Source organism: Dendrobates tinctorius, unplaced genomic scaffold (genome assembly GCF_039654945.1).
Source record: "Dendrobates tinctorius isolate UK_male_01 unplaced genomic scaffold, ASM3965494v1 ptg000026l, whole genome shotgun sequence".
Lineage (NCBI taxonomy): Eukaryota > Metazoa > Chordata > Amphibia > Anura > Dendrobatidae > Dendrobates > Dendrobates tinctorius.
Window position 1 is genome coordinate 3595444 of NW_027361694.1, and position 13343 is coordinate 3608786.

At 45.3% G+C, this 13343-nt stretch overlaps 1 long non-coding RNA gene across 1 annotated transcript in view; it reads right to left on the reverse strand.

Annotated features, from left to right (window-relative positions):
• LOC141084641 (uncharacterized) overlaps positions 1 to 13343 on the reverse strand; it is a 109182-nt gene that overhangs the window by 16335 nt on the left and 79504 nt on the right. The window contains exon 3 of the long non-coding RNA XR_012231067.1: positions 12654 to 12756. This is a non-coding gene — a long non-coding RNA (uncharacterized lncRNA). The remainder of the gene's footprint in view (positions 1 to 12653; positions 12757 to 13343) is intronic.

Here is a 13343-nt window from a genome sequence, read left to right on the forward strand (position 1 = left end):
GGAACAGGGCCCCTGATAGTACGGTGGTGTGTCTGATGGCGGGTGGGCCAAACCTGCACTTTCATCTGCAGCTTCCTCTTTGTCACCGTGTAAGATGGAACTGTATATGGGAAGGGTAACCTGAGTTTCATCAGGGTCAGATTCAGGCCATGTAGCGTGCGAGGGGAATGTAGTGGTCTGGGTCAATGTACCAGCAGATTCATCGAGCAGTAGCTGGGCATCAGTGCACTTGTGTCGTCCCCAGGAGTACAGTCGCCACAGTGGCATTACCTTCCTCCTAGGGAGTGTGATGTCATGCTTGGGAGCAACGAAGGATCTCTCTAGCAGGTTAACTGATTGGGCGGCGTTATTCCCACGAGTCATGACCCTCCAAACAGCGTTCATGAAGGCAAAGTGTTTGTTTTAAGTGGGCAGTATGGTTGCAAAGCTGAACCTTAAAGGAATGTCCAGAAGGGCACCACCAGGAGTGGAGCCTATGGTTAAATTCGACTCCACCTGGGAAACCTCAACCATGCCATCTACAGAAAAGATGCACACATTGCAAGCTTAATTCCGTTAACGAACGAGACTCCGTCATGCCCCGCGGTCCGAGTCCGGCTTACTAGAGGGACACGTGAGGCTCTGGCACATGAGATTGGCCAATAACTGGTGTGTCATGCCCTTACATGTCCTTGGCTGCATGTGCGCTACACTGAAAAGGCCAGCGTTTGTCGCTTATAGGTGCAGATAACCCGCTGAACAACGTTAGTGATGGGGATCACTGATTACAATTATTACCCGCGAACGATGATTTCCCAGTAAGTGCAGGTCAACCGCAGTTCCGGAATTAGGCCTAACCGTCATTCCTGAAAAAATGAAAAACTTACGTGTGCAAACCACAGGTGCTGTAGCTTGCTTAACAGCTCGCCAGCCGTTCTCACGCCCAGTATGGATTACACGTGATTGCACAAAGGTGAGAAAGGGTACTGTATCCCCGGATAACATGTATGGATAGCGTACACATTCAAAATATATGTCTATACATCAGGAGGCAGGCTCAGACGGTGTTAGGCCCAGTATGGCTTGCACGTGATTGCACAAAGGTGAGAAAGGGTACTGTATCCCCGGATAACATGTATGGATAGCGTACACATTCAAAATATATGTCTATACATCAGGAGGCAGACTCAGACGGTGTCAGACACAGTATGGATTTGAATAGACTACACAGCAGAGGAGCAGGGAGAGGTAAAGATTGCAAATGCTGGGGCCCTGCCCAAGCAAGGGGGGCCCACTCTTGGGCGTCGGTACTGGCACTGGGCCCCTCATAGTACAGCGGTGTGTCTGACGGCGGGTGTGCACCACCACCGTCAGAGACACTTGATTGCACTATGAGGGACCCTGTGCCAGTGCCCGCGCCCAAGAGTCGGCCTACCCACCTGTCCAGGGCAACGGCACTCGCACGGTGTCGTGCGCTAGGTGGTGACCCCGGCCATGGGGGGAAGGCAGCACAGTTAGGGAGTTTTAGAAAGTGGCATATGTTGATGTTGGACATTCAGCTGATGCAAAAGGCGAAATAGGTCAAGTCCCAGGAAGAGGTGGACCAAAGCAAGCCATTTTTCTATCACCCTATGTGTCATCAGGGGAAGGTGGGACAAAATCCTTGGAAACCCATGCATGGTTCATTTTAATGAAGGTTAGATCATCCACATTTTGGGTTGACAGACGGGTCCTTTTTTCTGTCAGGATTGATCCAGGTGCACTGAAGACTCTTTCCGATAGCACACTTGCAGCTGGGCAAGCGAGCTCCTGTAAGGCATATTGTGCCAATTCAGGCCAGGTGTCCAGTTTAGCGGCCCAATAGTCAAAGGGGAATGACCTGTGTGGGAGAACATCGATATGGGAGGAAAATTAGTTTGTAACCATAGTTGACAACTGCTGTCTCCTGTCACTTTCCATCGATGCAGTATTACCAGTTGTGTGAGCGGTACTTGAAAAATCAGTCACAACATTGTCATGAAACCCCTGTCTCCAATGCCACTTCTGCTGTGTGCACCATGAACACCTCTGCCAAGCTGCCCCCGGCCCGTACGGCTCGTGTGAGAACCATCACCGCTGCTGTGTGCTGGGAATGCCTCAAGCAACCGATTTACCAGAGTTGCTTGTTTATTAGCCAATATTAGGTCAAGGTTCTCCTGTGGCATGATGTTTTGTAATTTGCCTTTATAGCGTGGATCCAGGATGCTGGCCAACCAGTAGTCGTCATCGTTCATCATTTTGGCAATGCAGGGGTCCCTTTTTAGGATCTGCAAGGCATAATCTGACATGTGGGCCAATGTTTCCGGTGTCAATGATGCACTGCGAGTGCTGGTTAGAGGAGCACTTTCTGGCAAATCCACATCCCTCCAGTCACGCACAAACCCTGTACCAGACCTTGCCACGCCAACATTTTCACTTGCCCCACGAGATGCATCATCCTCCCCTAAGTAATCATCCCCATCATCATCCTCCTCCTCCTCTTCTTCCTCCACCTCGTCCAGGAGGGGTCCCTGAGCAGACAATGGTTGAATGTCATCAAGGATTCCCTCCTCGTCAACATTGGCTGCAGACGCCTGCTCCTTAAGGTGCGTCAAAGTTTGCATGAGCAGACGCATAATTCGGATGCTCATGCTTAGGATGGCGTCGTCTGCGCTTACCAGCCGTGTGCATTCCTCAAAACACTGAAGGACTTTACAGAGGTCTTTCAGCTTCGACCACTGCACACCTGTCAACTCAATGTCTGCTCTCAAAGTGCCTGGCCGTGTATCCTCCCACAAATGCATTATGGCCTGCCTCTGCTCGCACAGCCGCTCCACCATGTGCAGGGTGGAGTTCCACCTTGTTGCAATGTCAATAATGAGGTGGTGGTTGGGAAGGTGGAGCAATCGCTGCAGCTTCTGCATACGAACGGAGTGTACAGGCGACCGGCGGATGTGCGTGCACAGTCTTCGCACCTTCTGGAGCAGGGCTGTTAACTCCGGATAATTTTTGAGGAAGCACTGCACCACCAGGTTCAAGGTGTGAGCCAAGCAAGGTATGTGGCTGAGTTTTGAAAGGCCTATGGCTGCCACAAAATTACGGCCGTTATCACTAACTACCTTGCCTGCCTCAAGATGTACACTGCCCAGTCATGACTCAGTTTGTCGCTTCACGTACTCGACCAGCACCTCGGCGGTGTGTCTGTCGCCCAAACACATCATCTGCAACACAGCCTGCTGACGCTTTCCACTAGCTGCTCGATAGGGGGACACCTCGTGTGCAACAGTGGCAGCTGCAGATGGAGTGCTCATATGACTGCGCTCTGTGGACGAGCTTTCGCTTCTGGAGGAGGAGGAGGAGGGTCGAACGCCTACAGCCAACTGTTTCCTATACCGTGGGCTAGGCAGCACTGTCCCACCACCGCTGTCCCCTGTGGAGCCTGCATCCACCACATTAACCTAGTGCGCAGTGATGGACATGTAACGGCCCTGGCCATGCTGACTGGACCATGCATCAGTTGTGAGGTGCACCTTTCCACTCACTGACTGCTTGAGTGCATGGACAATGCGGTCTTTTACATGATGGTGGAGGGCTGGGATGGCTTTGCGAGAGAAGAAGTGGCGACTGGGTAGGTCATAGCGTGGTACTGCATAGGCCATGAGTTCACGGAAAGCTGCGCTTTCCACCAACCGATAGGGCATTATCTCAAACGAGATTAGTTTGGCAATGTGGGCGTTCAAACCCAGTATACGCGGATGAGAGACTGAGTACTTTCTTGACCTACTCATAGTGTCTGGGAGGGTGAGCTGGACTTGAGAGCTGCATATGGTGGAAGTAGCGGTGGACAGGGCGGACTGAGAGAGGGTTGATGATGGTGATGGAGTTGGTGTTCTTTCTGATGGCCTAGATTCAGTATTTCGTTGATATAACAGTGGGATTCCCTGACTGCTGTGGCCTTGCAACGACACCTCAACATTTGCTGCTGTTCTAACCGGTGGGCTTACAGTGGGGGAAACAATGTAGCGTTGCTGACTACCTTCTTTGTGATCAGTTGCACTTGTGGCACTTGAGGTTTGGTGTTGTGTCCACGCTTGCAAGTGCATGGTGGTTAAATGTCTAAGCATGCAACTGGTATTCAAATTTTTCAGATTTTTCCCTCGGCTAAAGGTCTTTGCGCACTTCTTACAGATAACCTTGGCCTGATCATGAGGATTTTGTTCAAAAAAGTGCCACACTGCACTCTTCCTACTTTGGCAGACATTTTGCGGCCTAGCACGCTGTGATCTTTTGACCCTCTGGACAAGCTGTCCAGCAACTCTTTTGATTTTTGGAACCTGTCTTTGGAGTGCTCCGGGCCTGCCAGATAACAGCTGTTGTGATGTCGATGTCTGCTGTGGATGCTCCTCATCTGAGCTATTGGAAGCAGCACCCTCTTCCCCCAATGGATGCCAATCTGGGTCAACAACTGGGTCATCCATCACCTCCTCTTCAATGTCATGTGCACCTTCCTCTGTGTCACCGTGTATGGTGGTATAGTGTGCGGGAAGGGACACCTGAGTCTCATCAGGGTCAGAATCTGGCTCTGTACACTGTGAGGACAATGTAGTGCTCTGAGTGAATGTACCAGCAGAATCATTTATCAGCGGGTGTGCATCAGTGCACTCCATGTCAGATTCATCTTGGCCTGGGTAATTCACCATTTCACTTGATAATCCAGGCATGGTATGTGAAAACAGCTCCATGGAGTAATCAGTAGTATGGCCTGCGTCATCCTTCAATCTTGGTTGGGGTGAAGGACACAAGGAAAGGTGTGGTTCATGAACATGAGCCTCCAATGACGACTCAGTGCTTTTACTTTTTACAACTTCAGAAGAGGAGGCGATAGAGCTGGAGGCTGAGTCAGCAATGTAAGACAAAACTTTTTCCTGATGCTCTGGCTTTAAAAGCGGTTTGCCAACTCCTAGAAAACTAAGCCTTCGAAGCCTTATGGAGACAGACGATGATGCAGGCTCAACACCTCCTGCATTCGGTCCTATTTTGCTCTTGCCACTACCATCAGATCCACCACTAACACCATCATTACCAGCTGCCAACCCCCGCCCAATTCCACGGCCTCTTCCACCAGCCTTCCTCATTTTTGGTAGAAATGTAGACAAAATCCAACAAACTATATAGTAATGTAAAACAAGGTACAAGGTGTCTATAGGACAGGGGAGATTTTGAATTTCTGCACACACTTGTGGACACTGGACACTTATGGATTGTGTGAGGCCCACTGAATATCAGAGCGCTATGTCACAGGCTCGATGGCACAGGTGTGAAAAAAGTGACTACATGATAAGGGAGATTTTGAATTTCTGCACACACTAGTGGACACTGGACACTTTTGGATTGTGTGAGGCCCACTAAATATCACAGCGCTATGTCACAGGCTCGATGGCACAGGTGTGAAAAAAGTGACTACAGGATCACAGAGATTTAGAATTTCTGCACACACTTGTGGACACTGGACACTTATGGATTGTGTGAGGCCCACTGAATATCACAGCGCTATGTCACAGGCTCGATGGCACAGGTGTGAAAAAAGTGACTACAGGATAAGGGAGATTTTGAATTTCTGCACACAGTAGTGGACACTGGACACTTTTGGATTGTGTGAGGCCCACTGAATATCAGCGCTATGTCACAGGCAGAAATTGGCTAGTGTATCACAAACTACAAGGTGTATGTAGAATTGGGCAGAATAGGAATCTCCCTAGAGTGTAGGTCTGTAAGAACGGAACAAGTCCTCCACTTATCCTTCCACAGTGACACACAGATAGCTTCACTGTGGCCGTGATAACAGCCGTTACACGGTACTGAGAGGAGCGTGCACGTACACGGCTGTTCGGTGTACGTAAAATTGTCAAATTGTAAAATTATGTTTTTTAAGTATACGGACTGACACACGCTGTCTCTCTATAGTTTTGAATGTGATCAAACAGCAAATATATTTAACTGTTTGAAAGCTAGACAAAACTAGTAGGTGCAGGTCTGTAAGAACGGAACATGTCCTCGACTTATTGTCACAGAGTGACACACAGATAGCTTCACTGTGGCTGTGATAACAGCCGTTACACGGTACTGTGTGAGGAGCGTACACCGCTGTATGGTGTGAAAAAATGCACGCTCAGTACCTCAGCAGGACAAAAAAAAAAATTGGGATTGCTTTTAAAAAAGCAGTTTGCAGAGCAGTGGGTAAACAGCAATGCAGCTGTCAGGAAGCCTTAGAAGGCAGCCTAACAACCAACACCGCTGATCCACCACAATATAGCCTCCCCTTGCACTGCACACACAGTGACTGGTGCGTTGTACAGGCAAAATCGCTAGCAGCAGAAGCAGTTTTTTTTCTTCTTCCCTGCCTAACGCTCTCCCTACAGAATCAGCAGCAGCAACCTCTCCCTATGCTAAGATCGGCAGAAGTAAGATGGCGGTCGGCGTGCATGCCCTTTTATAACCCCTGTGACGCCTACCAAAGCAAACCAATCACTTGCATGCCCTTCTGAAAGATGGTGGTGACCCCTGCCTATGTCATCACGTTGCCCACAGTGTCCTTGGATCCTGATTGGCTGAAAAAGAGCGCAAAACAAACTTTTGAAACGCGACTTTGGCGCGTAAGTCGCCGACCTCATGGCCGACCTCATCCTAGGGTCGGGTTTCGTTTCATGAAACCCGACTTTGCCAAAAGTCGGCGACTTTTGAAATTTTTCGACCCATTTCGCTCAACTCTAGTTAAGACGTTTACCAAGCATATAACCATCAAGAACCTTTTTTTGACATGGGCGAAAGAGGAAAATTGACAAGAGATGTCTTTGAAGGTTAGTCTCTAGTGCACTGTCTGTAAAGCATACTGAAATTTATTCAGTAACAGCAACTGGTATGCATGGCCATCTCATCCCTATCCTGGTAGGCATGTCCCCCTTATCCCTAGTCTGGTAGGCATGGTCCCCTTCATCCTTATCCTGGTAGACATGGTTCCCCTCATCCCTATCCTGGCATGCATGGCCCCATCCTTATCTTGGTATTATTGGCCCCTATTCCTATCCTGGTATGCAGGGCCCCCATCTCCGTCCTGGTATGCATGGCCCCATCCTTATCCTCGTATAATTGGACACCATCCCCATCCTGGTAAGCATGGCCCCGTCAGAAAAAAACATTAAAATGCATAAATCATTCTACTTACCTTTCTGAGCTCCCTCACCGTGTCTTACTCCTATGCCAGCAGCTGCTTTATGCATGTAATCATGGCAGGAACGTCATGCGCTTCTTACAAGTCGAGGACAGCTGCTAAAATACTCACTGCTTTCCATGTTGGGTTTATGTGCGTGGAGAGCAATGAGTGTTCACTGCTCTTTAATAGTGAGCACAGTGTTAGCCGCAGCCGCCAGCTTCGTGCAGGTGGTTTTCATATGTCCCTGCAACTAAGGGAATGAATTTTCACTGGATTCCACGCCTATGAGATTGGAGAGAAGTGAATATTCATTGTCTTAAGTAAACGGAGCCATGCAAAATCCCAGCAGCTGCAGGAAGCCAGCGGCTATTAAGCAGAAATGAATATTCACTGACCTCCACGCCCATGGGCATGGAATGCAGTGAATATTCATTTTTCTTTAGCAGTGGGCACAGGAGTTAGCTGTAGCCGCCGGCTCCTGCCTCCTGTGACCCCCTGCTTTGCCTTTGCCGCTCCCCCATCTCCCCACCACAGCCAGAGCAGGTATATCCAGACTATAAGATGCACTCCACATTTTCCTCCAGATTTCTGGAGGAAAAAAGTGCGTCATATAGTCTGAAAAATGCAGTAGTCATGCCAGAATTCTGATGTACACACCTAAATTGGGCAGCACGGTGGCTCAGTGGACAGCACGGAAGCGCTGGAGTACTGGGTTCGAATCCCACCAAGGACAACATCTGCAAGGAGTTTATATGTTCTCCCCGTGTTTGCGTGGGTTTCCTCCGGGCACTCCGGTTTCCTCCCACATTCCAAAGACATACTGGTAGGGAATTTAGATTGTGAGCCCCATCGGGGACAGTGATGATAATGTGTGCAAACTGTAAAGTGCTGCAGAATATGTTAGCGCTATATAAAAATAAATATTATTATTAATTAGGCACAATATTTTTGTGCAACTAGGAAGATGCACAAAATTACTAATACTTTTAGAATTCTCAATCCCAGCCACCTATAAAAATAAAGGTGTAACATGGGTGCCATGGGGCAAGGCTATGACAGCCAATCAAAATCATGAAAAGTTACATTTTTTAAGTGATGTAAATTACTCCAATCCCTCCCTGACTGGCGTATATTTGTGGTAGTGGCACAACAGTTAAGAGATGCAACTAATTCATTAAGTGGTGTATCATATTCCCATGACTTGTTCATTAAGACTTGCGTGTGCTACTCCAGTTTGAATAAGTCTTATAATGTGGTATTCTTATAACACTAGAACTACTGCTATTTCTTTTTCCTATAATTTCTAACATTTTAACAAATGAGTTCTGAATTTTTGTGACTTTTATTTATTCATGGTAGTGTATATTTTAGGACAAAAATGAATTGTAACTTTTTCATGGGCCCGGATTTTACAATTCATACCTATAAGTACTGAAGGGGTCAATTTGACCCCATACATAAAAGTAGTAGTAGGCAAGTCACCTAATATTACAGAGTACAGAAAATCACCGTGCTTCTCCCTAGTTGTAGAGTGTAATTGTATCTTTGCATATCAGGGATGATTCAGCATTTTGTTTTGTCTCATCTTGTCTGAACATGTTTGATCCATGTCTCTTGTAGCGATATCTGTCTGCATTTCAGTAGCAAGCATTACAGTTGAAGCTACAACTCTGCATGTTTGTACAGTGTCGTTTTATTATTTCTGTGATCTTACAAGTCACTTTTTGCGACGTATATTTGAAGCATGAGTAAGCAGAGGTGTCTGACAAGTGATGAAATTTTGAAAGGTCTTCAGAATTTATCTGAAAATGAGTCAGAAGAAGTGGCCCATCTTCCGCAATGTCTGAACCACAAACAAAAGGACAAGAAATCCGCAAGCGTCGAAAATGTGGAGTTGGAAGATGCAACGAAAACAAAACAACTAAAACTTGCACAAGCCGTAACAAACCAGTTTGTGGAAAGTGCACTGGGAATGTGGAAGAAAGTACTGTTTGAGTTAACTGTTGGACACCACATGCTATGACCATGTAAAAGGAAAATGCGTGCTGTACTTGATCTTAACACTGTTCCTACTAAGTTAAAATAAATGTTCTTTAATTTGTTGGCAACAAAAAAGTTATTTTTACTCCAGAGTCAGTACTTTTGAATTGGGGTCAAAATGACCCCTAATGGTAGTTATAGGTATTATGAAACATGCGGTAGTTCAAGTGATAAAGGTTCCATTATATACATTATGCAGGAGGCTGAGACTTTACAATTGTCATTTTAGCTCTGAGCAGATGGGAACTAAGATCATTTGATTGAACTATTTAATTAGTTTGCAAAGGTTGACTATATACTTGGTAATCAATAACTAAAGTATGTGTCCAAACTTGAGAAACCAGTCTGGCAAGACTGATACCTTCTGCTATTTATACCAAAATGTAGCACTTTGTAGAGAACACAGAAGCTTCAGATCATTTCTTAAAATGATGTCAAATATTTTGGTTTCTGAATACACATCATAATACCTGGCATCTTCCAATAGACAATTTAATCCTTTCTTGGGAATTTATGTTCAAGGTTCATTAAGAGATATGACAGTTTAAAGGAAACCTGTCACCTCATTTTTCGCATATAAGCTGCGGCTTCTGCCATTAGGGGCTTATCTTTAGCTTTCTGTAATGCTGTAGATAAGCCACCGATGTAACCTGAAAGATAAGAAAAGCAAGTTAGATTATACACACCCAGGGGTGGTCCGGTCTGATGGGTGTCACATATCCGGGTCTGGTGCATCTTAATGCAATGACATCCTCTTCTTTGCTTCTGTTGCGCTCCTGCGCAGGCGTAATTCTCTGCACTGTTGAGGGCAGAGCAAAGTACTGCAGTGTGCAGATGCCGAGAAAGGTCAGAGAGGCCCGGCACTGCGCACTTCAGTACTTTACAGTGCCCTCAACAGGGCAAATCAGTACACCTGCGCAGTAGCCACGCCAGGAAGCAAGGAAGAGGACGTCATCGCATGAAGATGGGAGGCACTGGACCCGCAACACCCATCTGAACGGACCTCCCCTGGGTGAGTATAATCTAACTTGTTTTTCTTATCTTTCAGGTTACATCAGGGGCTTATCTACAGCATTACAGAATGCAGATAAGCCCCGAAAGGCAGTGGCCAAAGCTTATATGCGAAAAATGAGGTGACAGGTTCCCTTTAATGAAAGAATATAAATACAATGGTTTATGTAGGTCAATTAGCTAATATGAGAAGAAGTTCACCATGTCTTGTAAAGTTATATAGATTTATATGCTATGATCTAACATACAATATATTGCTTTGCAGAATATGTTAGTGCAGCTATCATTGTCAATAAAAAAATTATTGATTTGGGTCATTGGCGTGATATACCTATACTAGTGGTTAATAAACTAAAGTAAATTTTTAGTAATATAGTTTGATTACCGTGCAGTTTTTACATTATTTTAAGCTAGGATATATTCTGTAATAATGACTAATTTTAGCTCTTACAAAAGATTCTCCACTGTCTGAGCTTGTTCATGGTCGCCAACATGTTTACAAAAGATAGATAAATAGATATATAGATAGACAGATAGATAGATATGGGATAGATAGATAGATAGACAGATAGATATATAGATAGATAGATAGATATGGGATAGATAGATAGACAGATAGATATGGGATAGATGGATAGATAGATAGATATGGGATAGATGGATAGATAGATAGACAGATAGTTAGATATGGGATAGATGGATAGATAGATAGATAGATAGATATGGGATAGATAGACAGATAGTTAGATATGGGATAGATGGATAGATAGATAGATAGATATGGGATAGATAGATAGACAGATAGATATGGGATAGATGGATAGATAGATAGATAGATAGATAGATAAATAGATAGATATGGGATAGATAGATAGACAGATAGGTAGATATGGGATAGATAGATAGATAGATATGGGATAGATAGATAGATAGATAGATAGATAGACAGATAGGTAGATATGGGATAGATAGATAGATATGGGATAGATAGATAGATAGACAGATAGGTAGATATGGGATAGATAGATCAGTATATAGCAGTAAAATTATAATTAGATCAATACCATTTCTAGGTACTACTAAAAAATTGTAGTATTTATATTATTTTTTAATATTATTACTAGTATTTTATACTTTGTGCGCTATGTGAAGGTCAGGAAAAATGCTTTTAAAACTGTATTTGTTTGGTCTTTCTTGAATTATTCATAATTTGATGCATGCACACAGGAGACTTTCCATGGCCCACTTGTGTCCTATTTCAACAATAATGTATTCAGTAAATGTTGCTGACAATTCAACTGATAAGATTTCACAGACAGAACAAATAAAATATGGAAAAAAATTGCAACCAAGTTATTCAAAATAGCTAAATTGTCCCTCAGTATTGATAATAATTCTGCAAAGCTAGACATAAGATAATCCGTGCAGCTGATGGGGCACATAGGAACACTTCCATTTAACAGTGTCTACAATAAAACTGTACTGTACACTTTCACATAGTATGCAATATGTTTTAGAGCGTTCAGTAACATCACATTCTTATCAAATTTAGGTGTGTCCACATATTTGATCTGTGCCAACATAGTGGGTAAACTTGTTTTTGAATGTAGGTTAACAGCTTTGTTTTAATTCCTTTAAAGATCTGCTATCTAATAGGCAATATATAGCATCATGGAAAGGCTGACCAAAACTTAGGGGTACTTCACACTAAGCGAGATCGCTGATGGGTCACCGATTTTGTGACGCATTAGCGATCTCGCCAGCGATCTCTCAGTGTGTGGCACGCATCAGAGACCGCCCCCCCACCGGGTATCACTGATCGTGCAGGAATGACCTGGGCCATTTTTTCATCGTTAGTCTCCCGCTGTCCAACACACATCTCTGCGTGTGGCAGCAGGAGACCAATGATCAGTGAGCTCCCAGCGCTGTAAGCTGATGCTGGGAGCTGGTATCCAAGGTAAATAGCGGGTAACTAAGTGCTGCACGTGCTAAGTTACCCTCTGTTTACCCTGGATACCAGCTCCCAGCATAGGCATGCTGGTATCCAGGGTACACAGCGGGTAACTAAGCCATGCGCGCGCTTAGTTACCTGCTATTTACCTTGGATACAAGCATCCTCGCTGGTCCTGATCGCTGGTGAGTCTGCCTGTTTGAGAGCTCACCAGCGATCATGTAGCGACGCACCAGCGATCCTGACCAGGTTGTATCGTTGTCGGGATCGCTGGTGCATCGTTTAGTGTAGTCCCAATAGATCAAGGCTGTGTGCCCATGACGAGGTTTGGATGAGTTTTTGATGCTGCATATTTTTGCTACATATTACAGTTCCAACAAATTGGATGGGATGTAAAGAAATTTCCTGCCCTCTGTGCCTTTATTTTATACAATGGAAACTGACCTGTGAGTCGTGTTTCAAGTGCACAACATGTCAATTTCTCTTCTGGGTACCGTGATCTTTCTTTGCGGATCTTCCTCATAGACTTGCATTAGATGTGGAAAATCTGCAGATAAAAAACACACATGTGGAAACGCATCAAAAACACTGCACCTAAGTATATCAATAAAGTTTTGTCAAAGCCAAACACCAGAAAGTATCAAAAACAAAGTAGCTTTATGTAAAGCATGACATACTAAAAAGAGACACAAAATGTCAGCGCAATAAAAAACGCATGTAAAAAATGCACACAAAGATGCAATGAAAAAACGCTAGCAACCTAATTTAAATAACAGGTGCAAAAATGGTGCCGAAATTCTGCAACATCAAAAACTCACCAAAAGCTCATAGTGGGAACATAGCCCAAGTGCAAAAAAAAGCATTGATCGATACACCTAAGGCCGGTTTCACATTAGCGCTTTTTCAGCGCACGCACGGCCGGGGGTAGCTCCGCCCCCGAGCCGGCTCTCTGCCCGGCGTGCCCGCCCCTTGCTTGTAGCGCCGCCTACTAGCGGACAGCGGCGCCTGCGATCGGCGCACCCTATCTTTAGCATAGGGTGCGCAGATCGTGCGCAGGCCGTGCGCTAGTTGCGCTTTGACCTGCGCTGCGCACTTTTGACGGTGCGCCGTGTGCGCCAAAATCCGAAAAGTTTG